The sequence below is a fragment of the Anser anser genome (assembly GCF_964211835.1).
Source record: "Anser anser genome assembly, contig: HAP1_SCAFFOLD_147, whole genome shotgun sequence".
Lineage (NCBI taxonomy): Eukaryota > Metazoa > Chordata > Aves > Anseriformes > Anatidae > Anser > Anser anser.
In genome coordinates this window covers 85,719-111,589 of record NW_028154001.1, presented here as the reverse complement: position 1 = coordinate 111,589, position 25,871 = coordinate 85,719, and positions in this window count along the sequence as shown.

Below are 25,871 nucleotides of genomic sequence, written 5' to 3'. Positions count from 1 at the left end.
GTTCATTCAGTGATGTGAGTCCAGAGAGTGCACTGGCACCACTGGGGATGCAGTGCAGTGAGTCCAGAGAGTGCACTGGCACCACTGGGGATGCACTGCAGTGAGTCCAGAGAGTGCACTGGCACCATTGGGGATGCACTGCAGTGAGTCCAGAGAGTGCACTGGCACCTCAGGGGCTGCACTGCAGTGAGTCCAGAGAGTGCACTGGCACCACTGGGGATGCAGTGCAGTGAGTCCAGAGAGTGCACTGGCACCACTGGGGATGCACTGCAGTGAGTCCAGAGAGTGTACTGGCATCACTCTGAATGCAGTGCAGTGAGTCCAGAGAGTGCACTGGCACCACTGGGGATGCACTGCAGTGAGTGCAGAGAGTGCACTGGCACCACTGGAGATGCACTGCAGTGAGTCCAGAGACTACACTGGCACCACTGGGGATGCAGTGCAGTGAGTGCAGAGAGTGCACTGGCACCACTGGGGATGCAGTGCTGTGAGTCCAGAGAGTGCTCTGGCACCACTGGGGATGCAGTGCAGTGAGTCCAGAGAGTGCACTGGCACCACTGGGGATGCAGTGCAGTGAGTCCAGAAAGTGATCAAGCACCACCAGGGATTCAATGCAGTGAGTCCAGAGAGTGCACTGGCACCACTGGGGATGCACTGCAGTGAGTCCAGAGACTGCACTGGCACCACTGGGGATGCAGTGCAGTGAGTGCAGAGAGTGCACTGGCAACACTGGGGATGCACTGCAGTGAGTCCAGAGAGTGCACTGGCACCACTGGGGATGCACTGCAGTGAGTCCAGAGAGTGCACTGGCAACACTGGGGATGCACTGCAGTGAGTCCAGAAAGTGCACTGGCACCACTGGGGATGCAGCGCAGTGAGTCCAGAGACTGCACTGGCACCACTGGGGATGCAGTGCAGTGAGTCCAGAGAGTGCACTGGCACCACTGGGGATGCACTGCAGTGAGTCCAGAGAGTTCTGTGGCACCAGTGGGGATGCAGTGCAGTGAGTCCAGAGAGTGCACTGGCTCCAATGGGGATACACTGCAGTCACTCCAGACAGTGCACTGGCACCACTGGGGATGCAGTGCAGTGACTCCAGAGAGTGCACTGGCACCACTGAGTTGCACTGCAGTGAGTCCAGAGATTGCACTGGCACCACTGGGGATGCAGTGCAGTGAGTCCAGAGAGTGCACTGGCACCACTGGGGATGCAGTGCAGTGAGTCCAGAGAGTGCACTGGCACCACTGGGGATGCACTGCAGTGAGTCCAGAGAGTGCACTGGCACCACTGGGGATGCAGTGCAGTGAGCCCAGAGAGTGCACTGGCTCTAATGGGGATACACTGCAGTGACCCTAGACAGTGCACTGGCACCACTGGGGATGCAGTGCAGTGAGTCCAGAGAGTGCACTGGCACCACTGAGCTGCACTGCAGTGAGTCCAGAGATTGCACTAGCACCACTGGGGATGCAGTGCAGGGAGTGCAGAGACTGCACTGGCACCACTTGGGATGCAGTGCAGTGAGTCCAGAGAGTGCACTGGCACTACTGGGGATGCACTGCAGTGAGTCCACAGAGTGCACTGGCACCAGTGGGGATGCACTGCAGAGAGTCCAGAGAGTGCACTGGCACCACTGGGGATGCAATGCAGTGAGTCCAGAGAGTGCACTGGCACTACTGGGGATGCTGCGCAGTGAGTCCAGAGAGTACACTGGCACCACTGGAGATGCACTGCAGTGAGTGCAGAGACTGCACTGGCACCACTGGGGATGCAGTGCAGTGAGTCCAGAGAGTGCACTGGCAACACTGGGGATGCACTGCAGTGAGTCCAGAGAGTGCACTGGCACCACTGGGGATGCACCCCGGTGAGTCCAGAGAGTGCAGTGGCACCACTGGGGATGCAGCGCAGTGACTCCAGAGAGTGCACTGGCACCACTTCGGATGCACGCCGCTGAGTCCAGAGAGTGCACTTGCACCACTGGGGATGCAGTGCAGTGAGTCCAGAGAGTGCACTGGCACCACTGGGGATGCAGTGCAGTGAGTCCAGAGAGTGCACTGGCAACACTGGGATGCAGTGCAGTGAGTCCAGAGAGTGCCCTGGTACCACTGGGGATACACTGCAGTGACTCCAGATTGTGCACTGGCACCACTGGGGATGCAGCGCAGTGAGTCCAGAGAGTGCACTGTCTCCACTGGGGATGCAGCGCAGTGAGTCCACAGAGTGCACTGGCACCACTGGGGATGCACTGCAGTGAGTCCAGAGAGTGCACTGGCACCACTGGGGATGCACTGCAGTGGGTCCAGAGAGTGCACTGGCAGCACTGGATATGCACTGCAGTGGGTCCAGAGAGTGCACTGGCACCACTGGGGATGCAGTGCAGTGACTACAGAGAGTGCACTGGCACCACTGGAGATGCACTGCAGTGAGTCCAGAGAGGGCACTGGCACGAGTGGGGATGCAATGCAGAGGGTCCAGAGAGTGCACTGGCACCATGGGAGATGCACTGCAGTGACTCCAGAGAGTGCACTGGCACCACTGGGGTTGCACTGCAGTGAGTCCAGAGAGTGCAGTGGCACCACTGGGGATGCAGTTCAGTGTCCAGAGAGTGCACTGGCAACACTGGGGATGCACTGCAGTGAGTCCAGAGAGTGCACTGGCACCACCGGGGATTCACTGCAGTGAGTCCAGAGACTGCACTGGCACCAATGGGGATGCAGTGCAGTGAGTACAGAGAGTGCACTGGCACCACTGGGGATGCAGTGCAGTGAGTCCAGAGAGTGTACTGGCACCACTGGGGATGCAGTGCAGTGAGTCCAGAGAGTGCACTGGCACCACTAGGGATGCAGCGCAGTGAGTCCAGAGAATGCACTGGCAACACTGGGGATGCAGCGCAGTGACTCCAGATTGTGCACTGGCACCACTGGGGATGCAGTGCAGTGAGTCCAGAGAGTGCACTGGCACCAGTGGGGATGCACTGCAGTGGGTCCAGAGATTGCCTTGGCACCAATGGAGATGCACTGCAGTGACTCCAGAAGTGCACTGGCACCACTGGGGATGCACTGCAGTGAGTCCAGAGAGTGCACTGGCACCACTGGGGATGCACTGCAGTGAGTCCAGAGAGTGCACTGGCACCACTGGGGATGCACTGCAGTGGGTCCAGAGAGTGCACTGGCAGCACTGGATATGCACTGCAGTGGGTCCAGAGAGTGCACTGGCACCACTGGGGATGCAGTGCAGTGACTACAGAGAGTGCACTGGCACCACTGGAGATGCACTGCAGTGAGTCCAGAGAGGGCACTGGCACGAGTGGGGATGCAATGCAGAGGGTCCAGAGAGTGCACTGGCACCATGGGAGATGCACTGCAGTGACTCCAGAGAGTGCACTGGCACCACTGGGGTTGCACTGCAGTGAGTCCAGAGAGTGCAGTGGCACCACTGGGGATGCAGTTCAGTGTCCAGAGAGTGCACTGGCAACACTGGGGATGCACTGCAGTGAGTCCAGAGAGTGCACTGGCACCACCGGGGATTCACTGCATTGAGTCCAGAGACTGCACTGGCACCAATGGGGATGCAGTGCAGTGAGTACAGAGAGTGCACTGGCACCACTGGGGATGCAGTGCAGTGAGTCCAGAGAGTGTACTGGCACCACTGGGGATGCAGTGCAGTGAGTCCAGAGAGTGCACTGGCACCACTAGGGATGCAGCGCAGTGAGTCCAGAGAATGCACTGGCAACACTGGGGATGCAGCGCAGTGACTCCAGATTGTGCACTGGCACCACTGGGGATGCAGTGCAGTGAGTCCAGAGAGTGCACTGGCACCACTGGGGATGCAGTGCAGTGAGTCCAGAGAGTGCACTGGCACCACTGGGGATGCAGTGCAGTGAGTGCAGAGAGTGCACTGGACCACAGGGGATGCAGTGCTGTGAGTGCAGAGAGTGCACTAGCACAACAGGGGATGCACTGCAGTGAGTCCAGAGAGTGCACTGGCACCACTGGGGATGCACTGCAGTGAGTCCAGAGTGTGCACTGGCACCACTGGGGATGCAGTGCAGTGAGTCCAGAGACTGCACTGGCACCAACTGGAGCTGCACTGCAGTGAGTCCTGAGATTGCACTAACACCACTGGGGATGCAGTGTAGTGAGTCCACAGACTACACTGGCACCACTGGGGATGCACTGCAGTGAGTCCAGAGAGTGCACTGGCACCTCTGGGGATGCAGTGCAGTGAGTCCAGAGAGTGCACTGGCACCACTGGGGATGCAGTGCAGTGACTCCAGAGAGTGCACTGGCACCATTGGGGATGCACTGCAGTGAGTCCAGAGAGTGCACTGGCACCTCAGGGGCTGCACTGCAGTGAGTCCAGAGAGTGCACTGGCACCACTGGGGATGCAGTGCAGTGAGTCCAGAGAGTGCACTGGCACCTCAGGGGCTGCACTACAGTGAGTCCAGAGAGTGCACTGGCATCACTGGGAATGCACTGCAGTGAGTCCAGAGAGTGCACTGGCACCACCCGGGATTCACTGCAGTGAGTCCAGAGAGTGCACTGGCACCACTGGGGATGCAGTGCAGTGAGTCCAGAGACTGCACTGGCACCACTGGGGATGCAGTGCAGTGAGTGCAGAGAGTGCACTGGCACCACTGGGGATGCAGTGCAGTGAGTCGAGAGAGTGCACTGGCACCACTGGGGATGCAGTGCAGTGAGTCCAGAGAGTGCACTGGCACCACTGGGGATGCACTGCAGTAAGTCCAGCGAGCGCACTGGCACCACTGGGGATGCAGTGCAGTGAGTCCAGAGAGTGCACTGGCACCACTGGTGATGCAGTGCAGTGAGTCCAGAGAGTACACTGGCACCACAGGGGATGCACTGCAGTGAGTCCAGAGAGTGCACTGGCACCACTGGGGATGCAGTGCAGTGAGTCCAGAGAGTGCACTGGCACCACTGGGGTTTTAGTGCAGTGAGTCCAGAGAGTGCCCTTGCACCACTGGGGATACACTGCAGTGAGTCCAGAGAGTGCACTGGCACCACTGGGGATGCACTGCAGTGAGTCCAGAGAGTTCTCTGGCACCACTGGGGATGCAGTGCAGTTGAGTCCAGAGAGTGCACTGGCTCCAATGGGGATACACTGCAGTCACTCCAGACAGTGCACTGGCACCACTGGGGATGCAGTGCAGTGACTCCAGAGAGTGCACTGGCACCACTGAGTTGCACTGCAGTGAGTCCAGAGATTGCACTGGCACCACTGGGGATGCAGTGCAGTGAGTCCAGAGACTACACTGGCACCACTGGGGATGCAGTGCAGTGAGTCCAGAGAGTGCACTGGCACCACTGGGGATGCACTGCAGTGAGTCCAGAGACTACACTGGCACCACTGGGGATGCAGTTCAATGAGTCCAGTGAGTGCACTGGCACCACTGGGGATACATTGCAGTGACTCCAGAGAGGGCACTGGCACTACTGGGGATGCAGTGCAGTGAGTCCAGAGACTGCACTGGCACCACAGGTGATGCACTGTAGTGATTCCAGAGAGTGCACTGGCACCACTGGGGATTCACTGCAGTGAGTCCAGAGAGTGCACTGGCACCACTGGCGATGCAGTGCAGTGACTCCAGAGAGTGCACTGGCACCACTGGGGATGCAGTGCAGTGACTCCAGAGAGTGCACTGGCACCATTGGGGATGCACTGCAGTGAGTCCAGAGAGTGCACTGGCACCTCAGGGGCTGCACTGCAGTGAGTCCAGAGAGTGCACTGGCACCACTGGGGATGCAGTTTAGTGAGCCCAGAGAGTGCACTGGCTCCAATGGGGATACACTGCAGTGACTCTAGACAGTGCACTGGCACCACTCGGGATGCAGTGCAGTGAGTCCAAAGAGTGCACTGGCACCACTGAGCTGCACTGCAGTGAGTCCAGAGATTGCACTGGCACCACTGGGGATGCAGTGCAGGGAGTGCAGAGACTGCACTGGCACCACTGGGGATGCTGTGCAGTGAGTCCAGAGAGTGCACTGGCACCACTGGGGATGCAGTGCAGTGAGTCCAGAGAGTGCACTGGCACCACTGGGGATGCACCCCGGTGAGTCCAGAGAGTGCAGTGGCACCACTGGGGATGCACTGCAGTGAGTCCAGAGAGTGCACTGGCACCACTGGGGATGCAGTGCAGTGAGTCCAGAGAGTGCACTGGCACCACTGGGGATGCAGCGCAGTGAGTCCAGAGAGTGCACTGGCACCACTGGGGATGCAGTGCAGTGAGTCCAGAGAGTGCACTGGCACTACTGGGGATGCACTGCAGTGAGTCCACAGAGTGCACTGGCACCAGTGGGGATGCACTGCAGAGAGTCCAGAGAGTGCACTGGCACCACTGGGGATGCAATGCAGTGAGTCCAGAGAGTGCACTGGCACTACTGGGGATGCTGCGCAGTGAGTCCAGAGAGTGCACTGGCACCACTGGAGATGCACTGCAGTGAGTGCAGAGACTGCCCTGGCACCACTGGGGATACACTGCAGTGACTCCAGATTATGCACCGGCACCACTGGGGATGCAGCGCAGTGAGTCCAGAGAGTGCACTGTCTCCACTGGGGATGCAGCGCAGTGAGTCCAGAGAGTGCACTGGCACCACTGGGGATGCACTGCAGTGAGTCCAGAGAGTGCACTGGCACCACTGGGGATGCACTGCAGTGGGTCCAGAGAGTGCACTGGCACCACTGGATATGCACTGCAGTGGGTCCAGAGAGTGCACTGGCACCACTGGGGATGCAGCGCAGTGACTACAGAGAGTGCACTGGCACCACTGGAGATGCAGTGCAGTGAGTCCAGAGAGGGCACTGGCACCAGTGCGGATGCAATGCAGAGTGTCCAGAGAGTGCACTGGCACCACGGGAGATGCACTGCAGTGACTCCAGAGAGTGCACTGGCACCACTGGGGTTGCACTGCAGTGAGTCCAGAGAGTGCAGTGGCACCACTGGGGATGCAGTTCAGTGTCCAGAGAGTGCACTGGCAACACTGGGGATGCACTGCAGTGAGTCCAGAGAGTGCACTGGCACCACCGGGGATTCACTGCAGTGAGTCCAGAGACTGCACTGGCACCAATGGGGATGCAGTGCAGTGAGTACAGAGAGTGCACTGGCACCACTGGGGATGCAGTGCAGTGAGTCCAGAGAGTGTACTGGCACCACTGGGGATGCAGTGCAGTGAGTCCAGAGAGTGCACTGGCACCACTAGGGATGCAGCGCAGTGAGTCCAGAGAATGCACTGGCAACACTGGGGATGCAGTGCAGTGAGTCCAGATTGTGCACTGGCACCACTGGGGATGCAGTGCAGTGAGTCCAGAGAGTGCACTGGCACCACAGGGGATGCAGTGCAGTGACTCCAGAGAGTCCACTGGCACCACTGGGGATGCACTGCAGGGAGTCCAGAAGTGCACTGGCACCACTGGGGATGCACTGCAGTGAGTCCAGAGAGTGCACTGGCGCCACTGGGGATGCACTGCAGTGAGTCCAGAGAGTGCACTGGCACCACTGGGGATGCAGTGCAGTGAGTCCAGAGAGTGCACTGGCACCACTGGGGATGCAGTGCAGTGAGTCCAGAGAGTGCACTGGCACCACTGGGGATGCAGTGCAGTGAGTGCAGAGAGTGCACTGGACCACAGGGGATGCAGTGCTGTGAGTGCAGAGAGTGCACTAGCACAACAGGGGATGCACTGCAGTGACTCCAGAGAGTGCACTGGCACCACTGGGGATGCACTGCAGTGAGTCCAGAGAGTGCACTGGCACCACTGGGGATGCAGTGCAGTGAGTCCAGAGACTGCACTGGCACCAACTGGAGCTGCACTGCAGTGAGTCCTGAGATTGCACTAACACCACTGGGGATGCAGTGTAGTGAGTCCACAGACTACACTGGCACCACTGGGGATGCACTGCAGTGAGTCCAGAGAGTGCACTGGCACCACTGTTCATTCAGTGATGTGAGTCCAGAGAGTGCACTGGCACCACTGGGGATGCAGTCCAGTGAGTCCAGAGAGTGCACTGGCACCACTGGGGATGCAGTGCAGTGACTCCAGAGAGTGCACTGGCACCATTGGTGATGCACTGCAGTGAGTCCAGAGAGTGCACTGGCACCTCAGGGGCTGCACTGCAGTGAGTCCAGAGAGTGCACTGGCACCACTGGGGATGCAGTGCAGTGAGTCCAGAGAGTGCACTGGCACCTCAGGGGCTGCACTGCAGTGAGACCAGAGAGTGCACTGGCATCACTGGCAATGCACTGCAGTGAGTCCAGAGAGTGCACTGGCACCACCCGGGATTCACTGCAGTGAGTCCAGAGAGTGCACTGGCACCACTGGAGATGCACTGCAGTGAGTCCAGAGACTGCACTGGCACCACTGGGGATGCAGTGCAGTGAGTGCAGAGAGTGCACTGGCAACACTGGGGATGCACTGCAGTGAGTCCAGAGAGTGCACTGGCACCACTGGGGATGCACTGCAGTGAGTCCAGAGAGTGCACTGGCACCACTGGGGATGCAGTGCAGTGAGTCCAGAGAGTGCACTGGCACCACTGGGGATGCAGCGCAGTGAGTCCAGAGAGTGAACTGGCACCACTGGGGATGCACTGCAGTGAGTCCAGAGAGTGCACTGGCACCACTGGGGATGCACTGCAGTGAGTCCAGAGAGTGCACTGGCACCACTGGGGATGCAGTGCAGTGAGTCCAGAGAGTGCACTGGCACCACTCGCGATGCACTGCAGTGAGTCCAGAGAGTGCACTGGCACCACTGGGGATGCAGTGCAGTGAGTCCAGAGAGTGCACTGGCACCAAAGGGGATGCAGTGCTGTGAGTGCAGAGAGTGTACTAGCACAACAGGGGATGCAGTGCAGTGAGTCCAGAGAGTGCACTGGCACCACTGGGGATGCACTGCAGTGAGTCCAGAGAGTGCACTGGCACCACTGGGGATGCAGTGCAGTGAGTCCAGAGAGTGCACTGTCAGCACTGGGGTTGCAGTGCAGTGAGTCGAGAGAGTGCACTGGCACCACTGGTGATGCAGTGCAGTGAGTCCAGAGAGTGCACTGGCACCACTGGGGATGCACTGCAGTGAGTCCAGAGAGCGCACTGGCACCACTGGGGATGCAGTGCAGTGAGTCCAGAGAGTGCACTGGCACCACTGGGGATGCAGTGCAGTGAGTCCAGAGAGTACACTGGCACCACAGGGGATGCACTGCAGTGATTCCAGAGAGTGCACTGGCACCACTGGGGATGCAGTGCAGTGAGTCCAGAGAGTGCACTGGCACCAGTGGGGATGCAGTTTAGTGAGTCCAGAGAGTGCACTGGCTCCAATGGGGATACACTGCAGTCACTCCAGACAGTGCACTGGCACCACTAGGGATGCAGTGCAGTGAGTCCAGAGAGTGCCCTTGCACCACTGGGGATACACTGCAGTGAGTCCAGAGAGTGCACTGGCACCACTGGGGATGCAGTGCAGTGAGTCCAGAGAGTTCTCTGGCACCAGTGGGGATGCAGTTTAGTGAGTCCAGAGACTGCACTGGCTCCAATGGGGATACACTGCAGTCACTCCAGACAGTGCACTGGCACCACTAGGGATGCAGTGCAGTGAGTCCAGAGAGTGCACTGGCACCACTGAGTTGCACTGCAGTGAGTCCAGAGATTGCACTGGCACCACTGGGGATGCACTGCAGTGAGTCCAGAGACTACACTGGCACCACTGGGGATGCAGTGCAGTGAGTCCAGAGAGTGCACTGGCACCACTGGGGATGCAGTGCAGTGAGTCCAGAGACTACACTGGCACCACTGGGGATGCAGTTCAATGAGTCCAGTGAGTGCACTGGCACCACTGGGGATACATTGCAGTGACTCCAGAGAGGGCACTGGCACTACTGGGGATGCAGTGCAGTGAGTCCAGAGACTGCACTGGCACCACAGGGGATGCACAGCAGTTATTCCAGAGAGTGCACTGGCACCACTGGGGATTCACTGCAGTGAGTCCAGAGAGTGCACTGGCTCCACTGGGGATGCAGTGCAGTGACTCCAGAGAGTGCACTGGCACCACTGGGGATGCAGTGCAGTGACTCCAGAGAGTGCACTGGCACCATTGGGGATGCACTGCAGTGAGTCCAGAGAGTGCACTGGCACCTCAGGGGCTGCACTGCAGTGAGTCCAGAGAGTGCACTGGCACCACTGGGGATGCAGTGCAGTGAGCCCAGAGAGTGCACTGGCTCCAATGGGGATACACTGCAGTGACTCTAGACAGTGCACTGGCACCACTGGGGATGCAGTGCAGTGAGTCCAGAGAGTGCACTGGCACCACTGAGCTGCACTGCAGTGAGTCCAGAGATTGCACTGGCACCACTGGGGATGCAGTGCAGGGAGTGCAGAGACTGCACTGGCACCACTGGGGATGCTGTGCAGTGAGTCCACAGAGTGCACTGGCACCACTGGAGATGCAGTGCAGTGAGTCCAGAGAGTGCACTGGCACCACTGGGGATGCACCCCGGTGAGTCCAGAGAGTGCAGTGGCACCACTGGGGATGCACTGCAGTGAGTCCAGAGAGTGCACTGGCACCACTGGGGATGCAGTGCAGTGAGTCCAGAGAGTGCACTGGCACCACTGGGGATGCAGCGCAGTGAGTCCAGAGAGTGCACTGGCACCACTGGGGATGCAGTGCAGTGAGTCCAGAGAGTGCACTGGCACTACTGGGGATGCACTGCAGTGAGTCCACAGAGTGCACTGGCACCAGTGGGGATGCACTGCAGAGAGTCCAGAGAGTGCACTGGCACCACTGGGGATGCAATGCAGTGAGTCCAGAGAGTGCACTGGCACTACTGGGGATGCAGTGCAGTGAGTCCAGAGAGTGCACTGGCACCACTGGGGTTTTAGTGCAGTGAGTCCAGAGAGTGCCCTTGCACCACTGGGGATACACTGCAGTGAGTCCAGAGAGTGCACTGGCACCACTGGGGATGCACTGCAGTGAGTCCAGAGAGTTCTCTGGCACCAGTGGGGATGCAGTTTAGTGAGTCCAGAGAGTGCACTGGCTCCAATGGGGATACACTGCAGTCACTCCAGACAGTGCACTGGCACCACTGGGGATGCAGTGCAGTGAGTCCAGAGAGTGCACTGGCACCACTGAGTTGCACTGCAGTGAGGCCAGAGATTGCACTGGCACCACTGGGGATGCACTGCAGTGAGTCCAGAGACTACACTGGCACCACTGGGGATGCAGTGCAGTGAGTCCAGAGAGTGCACTGGCACCACTGGGGATGCACGGCAGTGAGTCCAGAGACTACACTGGCACCACTGGGGATGCAGTTCAATGAGTCCAGTGAGTGCACTGGCACCACTGGGGATACATTGCAGTGACTCCAGAGAGGGCACTGGCACTACTGGGGATGCAGTGCAGTGAGTCCAGAGACTGCACTGGCACCACAGGGGATGCACTGCAGTGATTCCAGAGAGTGCACTGGCACCACTGGGGATTCACTGCAGTGAGTCCAGAGAGTGCACTGGCTCCACTGGGGATGCAGTGCAGTGACTCCAGAGAGTGCACTGGCACCATTGGGGATGCACTGCAGTGAGTCCAGAGAGTGCACTGGCACCTCAGGGGCTGCACTGCAGTGAGTCCAGAGAGTGCACTGGCACCACTGGGGATGCAGTGCAGTGAGCCCAGAGAGTGCACTGGCTCCAATGGGGATACACTGCAGTGACTCTAGACAGTGCACTGGCACCACTGGGGATGCAGTGCAGTGAGTCCAGAGAGTGCACTGGCACCACTGAGCTGCACTGCAGTGAGTCCAGAGATTGCACTGGCACCACTGGGGATGCAGTGCAGGGAGTGCAGAGACTGCACTGGCACCACTGGGGATGCTGTGCAGTGAGTCCAGAGAGTGCACTGGCACCACTGGAGATGCAGTGCAGTGAGTCCAGAGAGTGCACTGGCACCACTGGGGATGCACCCCGGTGAGTCCAGAGAGTGCAGTGGCACCACTGGGGATGCACTGCAGTGAGTCCAGAGAGTGCACTGGCACCACTGGGGATGCAGTGCAGTGAGTCCAGAGAGTGCACTGGCACCACTGGGGATGCAGCGCAGTGAGTCCAGAGAGTGCACTGGCACCACTGGGGATGCAGTGCAGTGAGTCCAGAGAGTGCACTGGCACTACTGGGGATGCACTGCAGTGAGTCCACAGAGTGCACTGGCACCAGTGGGGATGCACTGCAGAGAGTCCAGAGAGTGCACTGGCACCACTGGGGATGCAATGCAGTGAGTCCAGAGAGTGCACTGGCACTACTGGGGATGCAGTGCAGTGAGTCCAGAGAGTGCACTGGCACCACTGGGGTTTTAGTGCAGTGAGTCCAGAGAGTGCCCTTGCACCACTGGGGATACACTGCAGTGAGTCCAGAGAGTGCACTGGCACCACTGGGGATGCACTGCAGTGAGTCCAGAGAGTTCTCTGGCACCAGTGGGGATGCAGTTTAGTGAGTCCAGAGAGTGCACTGGCTCCAATGGGGATACACTGCAGTCACTCCAGACAGTGCACTGGCACCACTGGGGATGCAGTGCAGTGAGTCCAGAGAGTGCACTGGCACCACTGAGTTGCACTGCAGTGAGGCCAGAGATTGCACTGGCACCACTGGGGATGCACTGCAGTGAGTCCAGAGACTACATTGGTACCTCTGGGGATGCAGTGCAGTGAGTCCAGAGAGTGCACTGGCACCACTGGGGATGCACTGCAGTGAGTCCAGAGACTACACTGGCACCACTGGGGATGCAGTTCAATGAGTCCAGTGAGTGCACTGGCACCACTGGGGATACATTGCAGTGACTCCAGAGAGGGCACTGGCACTACTGGGGATGCAGTGCAGTGAGTCCAGAGACTGCACTGGCACCACAGGGGATGCACTGCAGTGATTCCAGAGAGTGCACTGGCACCACTGGGGATTCACTGCAGTGAGTCCAGAGAGTGCACTGGCTCCACTGGGGATGCAGTGCAGTGACTCCAGAGAGTGCACTGGCACCATTGGGGATGCACTGCAGTGAGTCCAGAGAGTGCACTGGCACCTCAGGGGCTGCACTGCAGTGAGTCCAGAGAGTGCACTGGCACCACTGGGGATGCAGTGCAGTGAGCCCAGAGAGTGCACTGGCTCCAATGGGGATACACTGCAGTGACTCTAGACAGTGCACTGGCACCACTGGGGATGCAGTGCAGTGAGTCCAGAGAGTGCACTGGCACCACTGAGCTGCACTGCAGTGAGTCCAGAGATTGAACTGGCACCACTGGGGATGCAGTGCAGGGAGTGCAGAGACTGCACTGGCACCACTGGGGATGCTGTGCAATGAGTCCAGAGAGTGCACTGGCACCACTGGGGATGCAGTGCAGTGAGTCCAGAGAGTGCACTGGCACCACTGGGGATGCACATCGGTGAGTCCAGAGAGTGCAGTGGCACCACTGGGGATGCACTGCAGTGAGTCCAGAGAGTGCACTGGCACCACTGGGGATGCAGTGCAGTGAGTCCAGAGAGTGCACTGGCACCACTGGTGATGCAGCGCAGTGAGTCCAGAGAGTGCACTGGCACCACTGGGGATGCAGTGCAGTGAGTCCAGAGAGTGCACTGGCACTACTGGGGATGCACTGCAGTGAGTCCACAGAGTGCACTGGCACCAGTGGGGATGCACTGCAGAGAGTCCAGAGAGTGCACTGGCACCACTGGGGATGCAATGCAGTGAGTCCAGAGAGTGCACTGGCACTACTGGGGATGCTGCGCAGTGAGTCCAGAGAGTGCACTGGCACCACTGGAGATGCACTGCAGTGAGTGCAGAGACTGCCCTGGCACCACTGGGGATGCTGTGCAGTGAGTCCAGAGAGTGCACTGGCACCACTGGGGATGCAGTGCAGTGAGTCCAGAGAGTGCATTGGCACCACTGGGGATGCAGTGCAGTGAGTCCAGAGAGTGCAGTGGCACCACTGGGGATGCAGTGCAGTGACTCCAGAGAGTGCACTGGCACCACTTCGGATGCACGCCGGTGAGTCCAGAGAGTGCACTTGCACCACTGGGGATGCAGTGCAGTGAGTCCAGAGAGTGCACTGGCACCACTGGGGATGCAGTGCAGTGAGTCCAGAGAGTGCACTGGCACCACTGGGGATGCAGTGCAGTGAGTCCAGAGAGTGCACTGGCACCACTGGGGATGCACTGCAGTGAGTCCAGAGAGTGCACTGGCACCACTGGGGATGCACTGCAGTGGGTCCAGAGAGTGCACTGGCACCACTGGATATGCACTGCAGCGGGTCCAGAGAGTGCACTGGCACCACTGGGGATGCAGCGCAGTGACTACAGAGAGTGCACTGGCACCACTGGAGATGCAGTGCAGTGAGTCCAGAGAGGGCACTGGCACCAGTGGGGATGCAATGCAGAGGGTCCAGAGAGTGCACTGGCACCACTGGGGATGCACTGCAGTGACTCCAGAGAGTGCACTGGCACCACAGGGGTTGCACTGCAGTGAGTCCAGAGAGTGCACTGGCAACACTGGGGATGCACTGCAGTGAGTCCAGAGAGTGCACTGGCACCACCGGGGATTCACTGCAGTGAGTCCAGAGAGTGCACTGGCACCAATGGGGATGCAGTGCAGTGAGTGCAGAGAGTGCACTGGCAACACTGGGGATGCAGTGCAGTGAGTCCAGAGAGTGCACTGGCACCACTGGGGATGCAGCGCAGTGAGTCCAGAGAATGCACTGGCACCACTGGGGATGCAGCGCAGTGAGTCCAGATTGTGCACTGGCACCACTGGGGATGCAGTGCAGTGAGTCCAGAGAGTGCACTGGCACCAGTGGGGATGCACTGCAGTGGGTCCAGAGAGTGCCCTGGCACCAATGGAGGTGCACTGCAGTGACTACAGAAGTGCACTGGCACCACTGGGGATGCACTGCAGTGAGTCCAGAGAGTGCACTGGCACCACTGGGGATGCACTGCAGTGAGTCCAGAAAGTGCACTGGCACCACTGGGGATGCAGTGAAGTGACTTCAGAGAGTGCACTGGCACCACTGGGGATGCACTGCAGTGAGTCCAGAGAGTGCACTGGCGCCACTGGGGATGCACTGCAGTGAGTCCAGAGAGTGCACTGGCACCACAGGGGATGGAGTGCAGTGAGTCCAGAGAGTGCACTGGCACCACTGGGGATGCAGTGCAGTGAGTCCAGAGAGTGCACTGGCACCACTGGTGATGCAGTGCAGTGAGTGCAGAGAGTGCACTGGACCACAGGGGATGCAGTGCTGTGAGTGCAGAGAGTGCACTAGCACAACAGGGGATGCACTGCAGTGACTCCAGAGAGTGCACTGGCACCACTGTGGATGCACTGCAGTCAGTCCAGAGAGTGCCCTGGCACCACTGGGGATGCAGTGCAGTGAGTCCAGAGAGTGCACTGTCAGCACTTGGGATGCACTGCAGTGAGTCCAGAGAGTGCACTGGCACCATTGGGGATGCAGTGCAGTGAGTCCAGAGAGTGCACTGGCACCACTGGGGATGCACTGCAGTGAGTCCAGAGAATGCACTGGCACTAATGGGGATGCAGTGCAGTGACTCGAAGAGTGCACTGGCACCACTGGAGATGCACTGCAGTGAGTCCAGAGAGCGCACTGGCACCACTGGGGATGCAGTGCAGTGAGTCCAGAGAGTGCACTGGCACCACTGGTGATGCAGTGCAGTGAGTCCAGAGAGTGCACTGGCACCACAGGGGATGCACTGCAGTGATTCCAGAGAGTGCACTGGCACCACTGGGGATGCAGTGCAGTGAGTCCAGAGAGTGCACTGGCACCACTGGGGCTTTAGTGCAGTGAGTCCAAGAGTGCACTGGCACCACTGGGGATGCAGTGCTGTGTGTCCAGAGAGTGCCCTTGCACCACTGGGGATACACTACAGTGAGTCCAGAGAGTGCAATGGCACCACTGGGGATGCACTGCAGTGAGTCCAGAGAGTTCTCTGGCACCCCTGGGGATGCAGTTTAGTGAGACCTGACAGTGCACTGGCTCCAATGGGGATACACTGCAGTGACTCCAGACAGTGCACTGGCACCACTGGGGATGCAGTGCAGTGAGTCCAGAGAGTGCACTGGCACCACTGGTGATGCAGTGCAGTGTGTCCAGAGATTGCACTGGCACCACTGGGGATGCACTGCAGTGAGTCCAGAGAGTGCACTGGCACCACTGGGGATGCAGTGAAGTGACTCCAGAGAGTGCACTGGCACCACTGGGGATGCAGTGCAGTGAGTCCAGAGAGTGCACTGGCACCACTGGGGATGCAGTGCAGTGAGTCCAGAGAGTGCACCTGCACCACTGGGGATGCAGTGCAATTGAGTCCAGAGAGTGCACTGTCACCACTGGGGATGCAGCGCAGTGACTACAGAGAGTGCACTGGCACCACTGGGGATGCAGTGCAGTGAGTCCAGAGAGTGCACTGGCACCACTGGGGATGCAGTGCAGTGACTCCAGAGAGTGCACTGGCACCACTGGGGATGCACTGCAGTGAGTCCAGAGAGTGCACTGGCACCACTGGGGATGCACTGCAGTGAGTCCAGAGAGTGCACTGGCACCACTGGGGATGCAGTGCAGTGAGTCCAGAGAGTGCACTGGCACCACTGGGGATGCAGTGCAGTGAGTCCAGAGAGTGCCCTGGCACCACTGGGGATGCACTGCAGTGAGTCCAGAGAGTGCACTGGCACCACTGGGGATGCAGTGCTGTACTCCTGAGAGTGCACTGGCACCACTGGGGATGCACTGCAGTGAGTCCAGAGAGTGCACTGGCAACACTGGGGATGCAGTGCAGTGACTCCAGAGAGTGCACTGGCACCACAGGGGATGCACTGCAGTGAGTCCAGAGAGTGCACTGGCACCACTGGGGATGCAGCGCAGTGAGTCCAGAGAGTGCACTGGCACCACTGGGGATGCAGTGCAGTGAGTCCAGAGAGTGCACTGGCACCACTGGGGATGCAGTGCAGTGAGTCCAGAGAGTGCACTGGCACCACTGGGGATGCACTGAAGTGAGTCCAGAGAGTGCACTGGCACCACTGGGGATGCAGTGCAGTACTCCAGAGAGTGCACTGGCACCACTGGGGATGCAGTGCTTTGTGTCCAGAGAGTGCCCTTGCACCACTGGGGATACACTGCAGTGAGTCCAGAGAGTGCACTGGCACCACTGGGGATGCACTGCAGTGAGTCCAGAGAGTTCTCTGGCACCCCTGGGGATGCAGTTTAGTGAGACCAGAGAGTGCACTGGCTCCAATGGGGATACACTGCAGTGACTCCAGACAGTGCACTGGCACCACTGGGGATGCAGTGCAGTGAGTCCAGAGAGTGCACTGGCACCACTGAGCTTCACTGCAGTGTGTCCAGAGATTGCACTGGCACCACAGGGGATGCACTGCAGTGAGTCCAGAGAGTGCACTGGCACCACTGGGGATGCACTGCAGTGAGTCCAGAGAGTGCACTGGCACCACTGGGGATGCAGTGCAGTGAGTCCAGAGAGTGCACTGGCACCACTGGGGATGCAGGGCAGTGAGTCCAGAGAGTGCACTGGCACCACTGGGGATGCAGTGCAATAGAGTCCAGAGAGTGCACTGTCACCACTGGGGATGCAGCGCAGTGACTACAGAGAGTGCACTGGCACCACTGGGGATGCAGTGCAGTGAGTCCAGAGAGTGCACTGGCACCACTGGGGATGCAGTGCAGTGAGTCCAGAGAGTGCACTGGCACCACTGGGGATGCAGTGCAGTGAGTCCAGAGAGTGCACTGGCACCACTGGGGATGCACTGCAGTGAGTCCAGACAGTGCACTGGCACCACTGGGGATGCAGTGCAGTGAGTCCAGAGAGTGCACTGGCACCACTGGGGATGCAGTGCAGTGAGTCCAGAGAGTGCCCTGGCACCACTGGGGATGCACTGCAGTTAGTCCAGAGAGTGCACTGGCTCCACTGGGGATGCAGTGCAGTGAGTCCAGAGAGTGCACTGGCACCACTGGGGTTTTAGTGCAGTGAGTCCAGAGAGTGCAATGGCACCACTGGGGATGCAGTGCAGTGATTCCAGAGAGTGCACTGGCACCACTGGGGTTGCAGTGCAGTGAGTCCAGAGAGTGCACTGGTACCACTGGGGTTTTAGTGCAGTGAGTCCAGAGAGTGCACTGGCACCACTGGGGATGCAGTGCAGTGAGTCCAGAGAGTGCATTGGCACCACTGGGGATGCAGTGCAGTGAGTCCAGAGAGTGCACTGGCACCACTGGGGATGCAGTGCTGTGAGTCCAGAGAGTGCTCTGGCACCACTGGGGATGCAGTTCAGTGAGTCCAGGGAGTGCACTGGCACCACTGGGGATGCACTGCAGTGAGTCCAGAGAGTGCACTGGCACCACTGGGGATGCAGTGCAGTGAGTCCAGAGAGTGCACTGGCACCAACTGGAGCTGCACTACAGTGAGTCCTGAGATTGCACTAACACCACTGGGGTTGCAGTGCAGTGAGTCCACAGACTACACTGGCACCACTGGGGATGCACTGCAGTGAGTCCAGAGAGTGCACTGGCAACACTGTTCATTCAGTTTAGTGAGTCCAGAGAGTGCACTGGCACCACTGGGGATGCAGTGCAGTGAGTCCAGAGAGTGCACTGGCACCACTGGGGAAGCACTGCAGTGAGTCCAGAGAGTGCACTGGCAACTCAGGGGCTGCACTGCAGTGAATCCAGAGAGTGCACTGGCACCACTGGGGATGCACTGTAGTGAGTCCAGAGAGTGCACTGGCACCACTGGGGATGCAGTGCAGTGAGTCCAGAGAGTACACTGGCACCACTGGGGATGCAGTGCACTGACTCAGAGAGTGCACTGGCACCACTGGGGATGCACTGCAGTGAGTCCAGGGAGTTGTCTGGCACCACTGGGGATGCAGTTCAGTGAGTCCAGGGACTGCACTGGCACCACTGGGGATGCAGTGCAGTGAGTCCAGAGAGTGCACTGGCACCACTGGGGATGCAGTGCAGTGAGTCCAGAGAGTGCACTGGCACCACTGGCGATGAAGTGCAGTGAGTGCAGAGAGTGCACTGGCACCACTGGGGATGCAGTGCAGTGAGTCCAGAGACTCCACTGGCACCAACTGGAGCTGCACTGCAGTGAGTCCTTAGATTGTACTAAAACCACTGGGGATGCAGTGTAGTGAGTCCACAGACTACACTGGCACCACTGGGGATGCAGTGCAGTGAGTCCAGAGAGTGCACTGGCACCACTGGGGATGCAGTGCAGTGAGTCCAGAGAGTGCACTGGCACCACTGGGGCTTTAGTGCAGTGAGTCCAAGAGTGCACTGGCACCACTGGGGATGCAGTGCTGTGTGTCCAGAGAGTGCCCTTGCACCACTGGGGATACACTGCAGTGAGTCCAGAGAGTGCACTGGCACCACTGGGGATGCACTGCAGTGAGTCCAGAGAGTTCTCTGGCACCCCTGGGGATGCAGTTTAGTGAGACCAGAGAGTGCACTGGCTCCAATGGTGATACACTGCGGTGACTCCAGACAGTGCACTGGCACCACTGGGGATGCAGTGCAGTGAGTCCAGAGAGTGCACTGGCACCACTGAGCTGCACTGCAGTGTGTCCAGAGATTGCACTGGCACCACTGGGGATGCAGTGCAGTGAGTCCAGAGAGTGCACTGGCACCACTGGGGATGCAGTGAAGTGACTCCAGAGAGTGCACTGGCACCACTGGGGATGCAGTGCAGTGAGTCCAGAGAGTGCACTGGCTCCACTGGGGATGCAGGGCAGTGAGTCCAGAGAGTGCACCTGCACCACTGGGGATGCAGTGCAATTGAGTCCAGAGAGTGCACTGTCACCACTGGGGATGCAGCGCAGTGACTACAGAGAGTGCACTGGCACCACTGGGGATGCACTGCAGTGAGTCCAGAGAGTGCACTGGCACCACTGGGGATGCAGTGCAGTGAGTCCAGAGAGTGCACTGGCACCACTGGGGATGCAGTGCAGTGAGTCCAGAGAGTGCACTGGCACCACTGGGGATGCAGTGCAGTGAGTCCAGAGAGTGCACTGGCACCACTGGGGATGCAGTGCAGTGAGTCCAGAGAGTGCACTGGCACCACAGGGGATGCACTGCAGTGAGTCCAGAGAGTGCACTGGCACCACTGGGGATGCAGTGCAGTGAGTCCAGAGAGCGCACTGGCACCACTCGGGATGCAGTGCAGTGAGTCCAGAGAGTGCACTGGCACCACTGGGGATGCAGTGCAGTGAGTCCAGAGAGTGCCCTGGCACCACTGGGGATGCACTGCAGTTAGTCCAGAGAGTGCACTGGCTCCACTGGGGATGCAGTGCAGTGAGTCCAGAGAGTGCACTGGCACCACTGGGGTTTTAGTGCAGTGAGTCCAGAGAGTGCAATGGCACCACAGGGGATGCACTGCAGTGATTCCAGAGACTGCACTGGCACCACTGGGGATGCAGTGCAGTGAGTCCAGAGAGTGCACTGGCACCACTGGGGATGCACTGCAGTTAGTCCAGAGAGTGCACTGGCTCCACTGGGGATGCAGTGCAGTGAGTCCAGAGAGTGCACTGGCACCACTGGGGTTTTAGTACAGTGAGTCCAGAGAGTGCAATGGCACCACTGGGGATGCACTGCAGTGATTCCAGAGAGTGCACTGGCACCACTGGGGTTGCAGTGCAGTGAGTCCAGAGAGTGCACTGGCAACACTGGGGTTTTAGTGCAGTGAGTCCAGAGAGTGCACTGGCACCACTGGGGATGCAGTGCAGTGAGTCCAGAGAGTGCATTGGCACCACTGGGGATGCAGTGCAGTGAGTCCAGAGAGTGCACTGGCACCACTGGGGATGCAGTGCTGTGAGTCCAGAGAGTGCTCTGGCACCACTGGGGATGCAGTTCAGTGAGTCCAGGGAGTGCACTGGCACCACTGGGGATGCACTGCAGTGAGTCCAGAGAGTGCACTGGCACCACTGGGGATGCAGTGCAGTGAGTCCAGAGAGTGCACTGGCACCAACTGGAGCTGCACTACAGTGAGTCCTGAGATTGCACTAACACCATCGGGGTTGCAGTGTATGAGTCCACAGATAACACTGGCACCACTGGGGATGCACTGCAGTGAGTCCACAGAGTGCACTGGCAACACTGTTCATTCAGTGATGTGAGTCCAGAGAGTGCACAGGCACCACTGGGGATGCAGTGCAGTGAGTCCAGAGAGTGCACTGGCACCACTGGGGATGCACTGCAGTGAGTCCAGAGAGTGCTCTGGCAACTCAGGGGCTGCACTGCAGTGAGTCCAGAGAGTGCACTGGCACCACTGGGGATGCAGTTCAGTGAGTCCAGAGAGTGCACTGGCACCACTGGGGATGCAGTGCAGTGAGTCCAGAGAGTGCACTGGCACCACTGGGGATGCAGTGCACTGACTCAGAGAGTGCACTGGCACCACTGGGGATGCACTGCAGTGAGTCCAGGGAGTTGTCTGGCACCACTGGGGATGCAGTTCAGTGAGTCCAGGGAGTGCACTGGCACCACTGGGGATGCAGTGCAGTGAGTCCAGAGAGTGCACTGGCACCACTGGGGATGCAGTGCAGTGAGTCGAGAGAGTGCACTGGCACCACTGGCGATGAAGTGCAGTGAGTGCAGAGAGTGCACTGGCACCACTGGGGATGCAGTGCAGTGAGTCCAGAGACTCCACTGGCACCAACTGGAGCTGCACTGCAGTGAGTCCTTAGATTGCACTAACACCACTGGGGATGCAGTGTAGTGAGTCCACAGACTACACTGGCACCACTGGGGATGCACTGCAGTGAGTCCAGAGAGTGCACTGGCACCACTGTTCATTCAGTGATGTGAGTCCAGAGAGTGCACTGGCACCACTGGGGATGCAGTGCAGTGACTCCAGAGAGTGCACTGGCACCACTGGGGATGCAGTGCAGTGACTCCAGAGAGTGCACTGGCACCACTGGGGATGCACTGCAGTGAGTCCAGAGAGTGCACTAGAACCTCAGGGGCTGCACTGCAGTGAGTCCAGAGAGTGCACTGGCACCACTGGGGATGCACTGTAGTGAGTCCAGAGAGTGCACTGGCACCACTGGGGATGCAGTGCAGTGAGTCCAGAGAGTGCACTGGCACCACTGAGGATGCAGCGCAGTGAGTCCAGAGACTGCACAGGCACCACTGGGGATGCACTGCAGTGACTCCAGAGAGTGCGCTGGCACCACTGGGGATGCAGTGCAGTGAGTCCAGAGAGTGCACTGGCACCACTGGGGATTCAGCGCAGTGAGTCCAGAGAGTGCACTGGCACCACTGGGGATGCAGTGCCGTGAGTCCAGAGAGTGCACTGTCACCAGTGGGGATGCAGTGCAGTGAGTGCAGAGAGTGCCCTGGCACCACTGGGGATGCACTGCAGTGAGTCCAGAGAGTGCACTGGCACCACTGGGGATGCAGTGCAGTACTCCAGAGAGTGCACTGGCACCACTGGGGATGCAGTGCAGTGAGTCCAGAGAGTGCACTGGCACCACAGGTGATGCACTGCAGTGATTCCAGAGAGTGCACGGGCACCACTGGGGATGCAGTGCAGTGAGTGCAGAGAGTGCCCTGGCACCACTGGGGATGCACTGCAGTGAGTCCAGAGAGTGCACTGGCACCACTGGGGATGCAGTGAATTGACTCCAGAGAGTGCTCTGGCACCACTGGGGATGCAGTGCAGTGAGTCCAGAGATTGCACTGGCACTAATGGGGATGCAGTGCAGTGACTCGAAAAAGTGCACTGGCACCACTGCGGATGCACTACAGTGAGTCCGGAGAGTGCCCTGGCACCACTGGGGATGCAGTGCAGTGACTACAGAGAGTGCACTGGCACCACTGGGGATGCAATGCAGTGAGTCCAGAGAGTGCACTGGCACCACTGGGGATGCAGTGCAATGAGTCCAGAAAGTGCACTGGCACCACAGGAGATGAACTGCAGTGATTCCAGAGAGTGCACTGGCACCACTGGGGATGCAGTGCAGTGAGTCCAGAGAGTGCACTGGCACCACTGGGGATGCAGTGCAGTGAGTCCAGAGAATGCACTGGCACCACTGGGGTTTTAGTGCAGTGAGTCCAGAGAGTGCACTGGCACCACTGGGGATGCACTGCAGTGAGTCCAGAGAGTGCATTGGCACCACTGGGGATGCAGTGCAGTGAGTCCACAGAGTGCACTGGCACCACTGGGGATGCACTGCAGTGAGTCCAGAGAGTGCTCTGGCACCACTGGGGATGCAGTTCAGGAGGTCCAGAGAGTGCACTGGCACCACTGGGGATACACTGCAATGACTCCAGAGAGGGCACTGGCACCACTGGGGATGCACTGCAGTGAGTCCAGAGAGTGCACTGGCACCACTCGGGTTTTAGTGCAGTGAGTCCAGAGAGTGCACTGGCACCACTGGGGATGCTGTGCTGTGTGTCCAGAGAGTGCCCTTTTACCACTGGGGATACACTGCAGTGAGTCCAGAGAGTGCACTGGCACCACCGGGGATGCACTGCAGTCCGTCGAGAGTTCTCTGGCACCACTGGGGATTCAGTTTAGTGAGTCCAGAGAGTGCACTGGCACCACTGGGGATGCAGTGCAGTGAGTTTTCAGTGCTTTTTCAGGCCACGCTTTCCTTTGTCTTGCTTTGCTTTGTATTCCTGCCACGGCTTTGCTTTACCTTCTCTGCTCTGCTTTGCTTTTCCTACCCCTGCTTTGCTTTGCCTTGCTTCCTCAAACTGCTTTCTTCCTTTTGCTCTACATTTCCTGGCACTGCTTTCCTTTTCCTTGTGCTACTTCACTTTGCTTTGCTCTGCCTTGCTCTGCTTTGCCTTTCCTGGACACGCTCTACTTTGCTTTTCCTGGCCCTGCTTTGCTTGTTTTTTTTTTTGCCTTTTTTTTTTTTTTTTTTTTTTTTCACTTTAGATATATATTCATTGCATTGCTTTTTTTTATTTCTGGACCTTTTTACTTTGGTTTTCCTGGCCGCGCTTTGCTTTTCCTGGCCATGCTTTTTCAGGCCATGCTTTCCTTTGTCTTACTTTGCTTCGTATTCCTGGCACCTCTTGGTTTTACTTTCTCTGCTCTGCTCTGCTTTTCCTACCCCTGCTGTGCTTTGCCTTGCCTCAAACTGCTTTCTTTACTTTGCTCTACGTCTCCTGGCACTGCTGGGACTTTCCTTGTACAAGTTTGCACTGCTTTGCTTTGCCTTGCTCTGCGTTGCCTTTCCTGGCCATGCTTTTTCGGGCCACACTTTCCTTTGTTTTGCTTCGCTTCGTATTCCTGGCACCTCTTGGTTTTACTTTCTCTGCTCTGCTCTGCTTTTCCTACCCCTGCTGTGCTTTGCCTCGCCTCAAACTGCTTTCGTTACTTTGCTCTACATTTCCTGGCACTGCTGGGACTTTCCTTGTACGAGTTTGCACTGCTTTGCTTTGCCTTGCTCTGCGTTGCCTTTCCTGGCCATGCTTTTTCAGGCCATGCTTTCCTTTGTTTTGCTTCGCTTTGTATTCCTGCCACGACTTTGCTTTACCTTCTCTGCTCTGCTTTGCTTTTCCTACCCCTGCTGTGCATTGCCTCGCCTCAAACTGCATTCTTTACTTTGCTCTACGTTTCCTGGCCCTGCTGGGACTTTCCTTGTACCAGTTTGCACTGCTTTGCTTTGCCTTGCTCTGCTTTGCCTTTCCTGGCCATGCTTTTTCAGGCCACGCTTTCCTTTGTCTTGCTTCGCTTCGTATTCCTGGCACCTCTTGGTTTTACTTTCTCTGCTCTGCTCTGCTTGTCCTACCCCTGCTGTGCTTTGCCTCGCCTCAAACTGCTTTCGTTACTTTGCTCTACAGTTCCTGGCACTGCTGGGACTTTCCTTGTACAAGTTTGCACTGCTTTGCTTTGCCTTGCTCGGCTTTCCTCTTCATTGCTCTGCTGTCCTGTGTTGCGCTAGGCTTCCTTTGCAGACTGTCCAGACGATTTTGCCAATGAGGCTATCGGTATATTTCGGAACGCATAAACCCTCAGACACACAGCTGGGCCTCCCCGCAGCCCGGACACTGTCCCCTCGCAACTCGAGGGTGGGGGCAGCATGCCCGGCCACCCGACATGGTCAGTTCTGTGGCCCCAGCCGTGTGGCCTGCCGCTAGGCGGTCCCCACTGCTGCCCGTCTGGGGACGGTGTTGGGTGAGGTTTTGAACGACGATCAGTAACTACATGATTCCCACAACTACAGTGGATGGAAGGCAACAATCAATAAATAAATAAATAAATAAAGATAAAACCAGGTAAAGCAAGACATGGTTCTTGCCCGCTGTCACGGCGGACTATGAGGTGTCAGGGAGGCCGGGGAGCGGGCGAGCAGGGTACAGCCACCATCCGAGTCTGGCCGCCAGCTCTACCCGGCATGAGGGCCCTGCGGTCTTTGCCCCGCAGACACTGGGAACCGGCAGGAGGGCTGGCCGCCAGCTCCTTACATTTGCTTCGCTTCTCTTTCTTTTTCCTTGCTCTGCTTTGCTTTGCTCTGCTCTTCCGGGCACACTTTTGCTTTTCCTTCTCTACTTTCCTCTGCTTTTCTTGCCCCTGCTTTGCTTTGCTTTGCCTCAGATTGCTTTGCTTTGCTTTGTTTGCTCTGTCTTTCCTGGCACTGCTTTGCTTTTCCTTGTGCTACTTCACTTTGCTTTGCTCTGCCTTGCACTGCTTTGCCTTTCCTGGACACGCTTTACTTTGCTTTTCCTGGCCCTGCTTTGCTTGTTTTTTTTTTTGCCTTTTTTTTTTTTTTTTTTTTTTTTTTTTTTTTTTACTTTAGATATATATTCATTGCATTGCTTTGTTTTATTTCTGGACCTTTTTACTTTGGTTTTCCTCGCCGCGCTTTGCTTTTCCTGGCCCTG